This window comes from Phascolarctos cinereus, unplaced genomic scaffold (assembly GCF_003287225.1).
Source record: "Phascolarctos cinereus isolate Bilbo 61053 unplaced genomic scaffold, phaCin_HiC Scaffold_4;HRSCAF=312, whole genome shotgun sequence".
Classification (NCBI taxonomy): domain Eukaryota; kingdom Metazoa; phylum Chordata; class Mammalia; order Diprotodontia; family Phascolarctidae; genus Phascolarctos; species Phascolarctos cinereus.
Genome location: NW_027555847.1, coordinates 503,523,119 through 503,529,398, shown reverse-complemented (window position 1 = coordinate 503,529,398; position 6,280 = coordinate 503,523,119). Strand labels below are relative to the sequence as shown.

At 39.1% G+C, this 6,280-nt stretch overlaps 1 pseudogene; it reads left to right on the top strand.

Moving 5' to 3' along the window:
* The first annotated feature begins 332 nt into the window (after positions 1-332).
* LOC110195818 (cyclin-H-like) lies at positions 333-5,438 on the top strand (annotated as a pseudogene).
* The last annotated feature ends 842 nt before the right edge of the window (positions 5,439-6,280 follow it).

The following is a 6,280-nucleotide window of genomic DNA, read 5'->3' as shown; positions in this document are numbered from 1 at the left end:
ATGTGTGTAAATATATGTACATATGAAAATACATGATATATGTATTATTCATATACAGTTGTTCATATTTTGTCTCCCTGTCACATACTATGAGTTTCCTGAGAGCAGCACTGGTTTTTTTTTTTTTGGCCTTTCTTTGTGTCTTCAGCACTTAGCACAGTGTCTGGCAGTGCCTGGCACATAGTAGGTACTTAAATAAATGCTTGTTAACTGACTGACTATGCAAGCAGATACAGATAGCTGGGCCCACCATTGGTTTCCCATTCCTTCTATCTTGTCTCTGGTACCTGGCCAGTTGAATATCCCTCCCTCACCCTTTGTGGCTGCCTGGGATGTATCACAACAGCAGCCAGAAGTGGCGCTGGGTATTCTCCACTGAGAAGCAGCTAAGGTGTCTCTGAGCCAATGCCAACTGAAAGTTCAAGTGCAAAGTGGTGGCCAATGGGAAGGTTCTGTCAAATGATCCAATCTTTCTTGAATCTCATGAAATATTTGTAGTGGGCAAACATTATGAGAAAAGAACGTAAAACTTCTGTTTCGTATTTAAGCCTACAATGCCAAGGTCTGTTGTGGGTAGAGCATTTATGTATTTCAAGTGCGTTTACCTCAATAGCTCAATGATGCAATATTGCCCTCATATAGCAATGTCACTTGTGCATTTTGGTCATGTAAGTTTAAAGTGTCCAGTGCATAGTTTGTTGGAAATCATCAAGGGAGTCCTCTTGGACAGGAAAAAGCCCTTGAACAAATTTTGGAACATGAGCTCTTACTTATTCATCAGCTTAATATCCACCTGGTCCACAATTCTCACTGGTAATCTGAGGGCTTTCTTGTTGACTGAAGACTTGTTATCTATTCCTGGAGAGTCCAGGAGTTTTAAGGAAAACAGCTGATGACTTTTTAAAAAAAATATTTTTAACATTCTTTTTTTAAAAATTTTGAGTTTCAAATTCTCTCTCTCTGTTCCAACCCTCCCCACTCATTTTGAAGGTAAACAATGTATCAGTTATACCTCTGAAATAATGCAAGTAGTCATATTGTAAAACAAAGCAACAAAAAATTTAAACAGGCAAGAAAATTATGCTTCAATTTGCACTCAGAATTCATCAGTTCTGTCTCTGGAGGTGGATAGCATTTTTTTGTCACGAGTTCTTGGGAATTGTCTTGGATCATTGTATTGATCAGAATAGCTGAGTCTTTCACAGTTGATCATCATTACAACACTGCTGTTACTGTGCACAATGATCTCAGTCCTTCTCATTTCACATTGCATCAATTCATACAGGTCTTGCCATGTTTTCTGGAAACCAGCCCCCTCATCATTTGCTTTAAGCACAATGGTATTCTGTCACAATCATATGCCATAACTCGTTCAGCCATTTCCCAATTGATGGGCATCCCCTCAATTTCTAATTCTTTGCCACCACAAAAAGAGCTGCTGCAAATATTTTTGTACACGTAGATCCTTTTCCTTTTTCTTTGATCTCTTTGGAGTATTGACCTAGTAGTGGTGTTGCTGGGTCAAAAGGCAAATCCCATTAGGCATAATTCCAAGTTGTTCTCTACCAACAGTTCATTACTGTACCTATTTTCTCTCATCCCCTCCAACATTTGTCATTTCTGATAGGTGTGAGGTGGTCTCAGAATTGTTTTAATTTGCCTTTCTCTAGTCACTGGTGATTTAGAGCATTTTTTTCATATGTCTATAAGTAGCTTTGATTTCTTCTTCTGAAAACTGCTTATTATTATCCTTTGATCATTTATCAGTTGGAGAGTGGCTCCTATTTTGTATAAATTTTACTCAGTTTCCTATACATTTGAGAAATGAGGCCTTTATCAGAGAAACTTATTGTAAAGTTTTTTGATATTACTTCATTGCCTGTGGTACCTTTTAGCAAAATGTAGTTTCCCTGATTATCTGTCTTAATTAGATCTATTTTTGCCTTTGCTTTGTCTGAGATCATCATTGCTACCCCTGTCTTTTTTTACTTCAGCTGAAGCATAATAGATTCTGTTCCAGCCCTTTATTTTAACTGTGTATTTCCATTTCAAGTGTGTCTCTTATATACAACATATTGTTGTATTCTAGTTTCTAATCCATTCTGCTATCTACTTCAGTTTTATAGGTTAGCTCATTGCATTCATATTCACAGTTATGATTACTTTCTGTGTGCTTCCCTCCATCCTATTTTGTTCTATTTCTCTCTCTCTCTCTCTCTCTCTCTCTCTCTCTCTTTCTCTCTCTGTCTCTCTCTCCTGTCCCTCCTTGAAAGTCTGTTTTGCTTCTGACCATTGCCTCCCTTAATCCACTCTCCCTTTTGTCATCCCTATGCTCTTGTATTTTTTATTCCCCTCCCCTCCTATTTCCCTACTGAATAAAATAGATTTCTGTACCCAACTGAGTATATATATTCTTCTTTGAACCAATTCTGATTAGATTGAGGTTCAGGCATTGCTTGCTGTCCCTTGCCCCCATTTTCCCTTCCACTATAAAAGCTCTTCCTTTCATGTCTCTTTTATGTGAGAAAATTTTCCCCATTCTACCCCTCTCTCCCTTTCTTCTTCTCTCAGTGCATCCCTCTTTCTCACCCCTTCATTTTTTGGAAGATCAACTCTCACTTATGCCTTCTGTCTATGTAGATTCCTTCTAACTGCCCTAATAATGACAAAGTTCTTAAGGAGTTACATGAATCATTTCTCTATATAAGACCATAAACAGTTTGACTTTATTAATTCTGTTACAATTACTATTTCTTATTTACTTCTTATGATTCTCTTGAGTCTTCTGTTTGAATGTCAAAATTTCTATTCAGCTCTGGTTTTTTCATCAGGAATGCTTGGAAGTCCTCTATTTCATTAAATATTCATTTTTCCCCCCTGAAGGATTATACTCAGTTTTGCTGGGTAAGTTATTCTTGGTTGTAATCCTAGCTCCTCTGCCCTCCAGAATATCATATTCTAAGCCTTCTGTTTTTTTAATGTGGAAGGTGCTAAATCTTGTGTGGTCCTGACTGTGGCTCCACAATATTTGAATGGCTTCTTTTTTTTTTTGGCAAGGCAGTTGGGGTTAAGTGACTTGCCCAAGGTCACACAGATAGTAAATGTTATGTCTGAGGCTGGATTTGAACTCATGTCCTTCTGACTTTAGGGCCAGTGCTCTATCCACTGCACCACCTAGTTGTCCCCTTGAGTGGTTTCTTTCTGGCTGCTTGCAATGTTTTCTCCTTGACCTGGGAGCTCTGAAATTTGTCAATAATAATTGTGGGAGTTTCCATTTCAGGATCTCTTTCAAGATATAATCAGTGGATTCTTTCAATTTCTATTTTACCCTCTGGATCTGTGTGTTTTACTTGATAATTTCTTGAAATATGATGTCTTGGTTCTTTTTTTTTTTTTGTCATGGCTTCCAGGTAGTCCAATAATTCTTAAATGATCTCTTTTTTACCTATTTTCTAGGTCAGTTGTTTTTTTCCAAAGAGTTAGTTCATATTTTCTTCTTTTTTTCATTCTTTTGACTTTGTTTTATTGTTTCTTAAAGTTCATGGAGTCATTAGCTTCCACTTGCTTAATTCTAATTTTTAAGGAATTATTTCCTTCAGTGAGTTTTTGTGTCTCTTTTTCCATTTGACCAATCCTGCTTTTTAAGAAGTTCTTCACTTCAGTGAATTTTTTGTGTCTCTTTTACTGTTAGACCAATTTTGTTTTTTAAGTTGTTGTTTTCTTCAGTATTTTTTGTGCCTCTTTTACCAAGCTGTTAATTCTCTTTCATAATTTTCTTGCATCACTCTCATTCTTTTCTCAATTTTTCCTTTACCATTCTTATCTCTTTCTTTAACTCTTCTAGGAATTCTTGCTAGCTCAGAGTCCAATTAGCATTTTTCTTTGAGGTTTTCCTTGTAGCAATTTTCATATTATTGTGTTTTTTTTGAGTTTATGTCTTGGTTTTCCCTGCCACCGGGGTAGCTTTTTATGGTCAATTTCTCTCTCTCTGTCTCTGTCTTTTTTTTTTTGGTAGTTTGCTCCTTTCCCCAGCCTATTTATTCACTTTGAAGTTGGTGTTAAAGTTGGGTTCTGCTCATCTAGGGGTGGGGAGACACTGTGCCAAGCTTCGGGCTCTTTCATGCTGCTGTTTTCTGAGCTGTTTTCTGGGGGTCTGAAAGTTTTCAGTGCTTCTGAGGTGGTGTTATCCCGGGAGAAATATGGTCATTGCTCCCCAGGTCTGCACTCTGGCTTTTATCTAGGAGGGGCCCCTGCTCTCCTGTTGCCACAGGTGCTAGTGCTCCTTTTGTCCCTGGAACTGTGACCAAGTCTCCTGTTCTTATGTAGCCACAAGTACCAGCTCTTGTCTTGGCTCTGCAGCTGTGACCACAGCCCCCCCGCTCCCTTGTGACTGATCACAAGTGCTCCTCTCTATTTGGGAACTGCAACCCAGAAGTGCTTATGGGTAATAGAGTTGCCAATTACCTTCAGCTGCACCCAGTGCCAGCAAAGGATCCCCTGTAATCTCTTTCTGACCAGTTGTCTGACAGTCTGACCTACTTACTGTCTCTGGGCTGAGAGCTCCTGAAGCTGCTGTTGCTGCTGCTGTTGTGACTGCCTACAAAACCTACTGCTTGTGCTGCTACCCTACTGCGGGTGGTTCCCACCCCAGTGTCACTTCTTCTGCTGACTTTCTTTTTTTTTTTTAAATTTTATTAATTTATATTGATTTATCAACCATCACTTCCATATGCTTTTGAGTTGAAAATTTTCTCCTCCTTCCTCTCCCCCAGCCTCCCCAAGATGGCACATAATCTGATATAGGCTTTACATTTACATACCCATTAAACATATTTTCACATTAGTGAAGTTGTGAGTAAAAATTAAAACCAATAGGAGGAACCATCAGAAAGACGAAACAAAACTCAACTGAAGGTAAAAATAAGTGATAGCGATTCGACTTCCACAGTTCTTTCTTTGGATGTGGACAGCGTTTTCCAACCCGAGGCTTCAGCTGACTTTCTAAGCTGTCTTTGGCTGGGAAAAATGTCTCCCTCTGACCTTTTGTTGGCTCTACTGCTCCAAAATTTGATGTGAGGCATTATTTTAGCACTGTTTGGAAGGCAATGCTAGGAAAGTCCAGCTGGGTCCCAATCTGCACTCTGCCATCTTGGCTCCTAATGATGACTTTCTTAATAAAATTGCTTTGACAGATGCTTACCTTTTATATACACCTTCAGAGATTGCTCTGACTACCATTTTGTCTGGTGCCTTCAAGGCTAGAATCAGTATGGAAAGTTACTTATCAGAGTCTTATGTTAAAAGAGAATTGAGCCTGTTTGTGATAGTTAGTAGATACGGTGGAATACATGAAAGTCTTAGTAAATAAGTATGAACTGCCAAGGCCCAAGGAACTTACTGCCCTAAAACAGAAACTTGAGCTGAATCACAGTGCTTAACTTGGATTTACTATAAATGTAAAGAAGATGGAAGTGTAAAGTGCAAAGTAAAGAAGACGAAGATGATGAATAAGTCTCAAAGAAATCTAACCTGGAGGAAGAAGAATGGTCTGGATTCCTCATAACTTGATGGGTACTACCAAAAGTGTTATGTTGGAAAATTTAAAGTTAACTCCTGAGTTCTGAGTTGTAAAATCCACCATTTCTTCTGAGGGAGAGTGTTGTTTTATCTTGGTTCAAAAGTATAAGTATACAGTGAAAATGTCTCCCTTTTATTAAACTTCTTCTATTAACAACAAGAAGAAGCAAATTCAAACTTTGTGATTGTGGTCCATAGCCACGTGGCCCCTGGTATGTCACTTGGGATTGTACATCTTGGTCAAGGTCCCAGAATCAAATTGATGTGCTCTGCTCTCAGCTAGCTTCCACTTGCAAATAAAATACAGTAAACAAGGAACCTCTATCTCTGAATGTCTTTGCCCACTGTTTGTTAAGCAGGGCTATAGAACGCACTGCTGCATCCTCTATTACATGGTGGGATATGTTTGTGACGACATGCATGCATCCTGAGGATAAGCTCCGTCGTGCTTTAGGTTGGGTCTAGACTCTTTGGACTCCAAAACTTACTTGTGTCTTTGGCCTCCATCTTTCCCTTCCTACCAGAAATGCATGTGGAGGTTGAGAAGGCCATCCCCTTGCACATGTTCCTTGAGAGCCAAAGGGTGTCATAGATTACCCTTTATTGAAGGGCAGTGCTTCTGGGCATACCACTTGCTCTGCTATCAGGCTCCTTAGCAGGAGGAAACTCTCTCCCCCTCACTCACATACCCTGGAGATGGTCA